The sequence below is a fragment of the Alligator sinensis genome, unplaced genomic scaffold (assembly GCF_000455745.1).
Source record: "Alligator sinensis unplaced genomic scaffold, ASM45574v1 scaffold1413_1, whole genome shotgun sequence".
In the NCBI taxonomy this organism is placed as follows: Eukaryota; Metazoa; Chordata; order Crocodylia; family Alligatoridae; genus Alligator; species Alligator sinensis.
In genome coordinates this window covers 28611-29051 of record NW_005843837.1, presented here as the reverse complement: position 1 = coordinate 29051, position 441 = coordinate 28611, and positions in this window count along the sequence as shown.

The following is a 441-nucleotide window of genomic DNA, read 5'->3' as shown; positions in this document are numbered from 1 at the left end:
GCTCCCACTGTCTCTTAGCTTGTCCTGGCACCCTTGGAGCCAGGTCATAGCTCTGCCCTGGCAGCCACTGTGCACCCCTTTCCATGTTACTGAGGTGGAAGGAGGAAAGGGAAAATGCCCTGCCGCTCCCTGTCCAGCCCAGGGGGCAGCTGCTGATCCTGCTGTTGGCCTCCTCACTGTCTTCAGGTCCAGTTGTGTTGTAGCAAGAAACCATTTTTTGTCTGCCCCCCCACCCCCCTCCAATGTGAAGCCCCTCCATTTGGCGAAAAGCCCCATTGGGGATGCTTTCTTTTTTCTACCTTTTTCTTCTTTCCTCCCTCCCTCTTCTTCTTCTGTTGTTGTTGTTGTTGTTGTTATTATTATTATTTTTTATAGAATATAAAGTGTACTTGTAATAAAAGCATCTACAAACTATATTTTTATAGGTATAAAATAGTATTC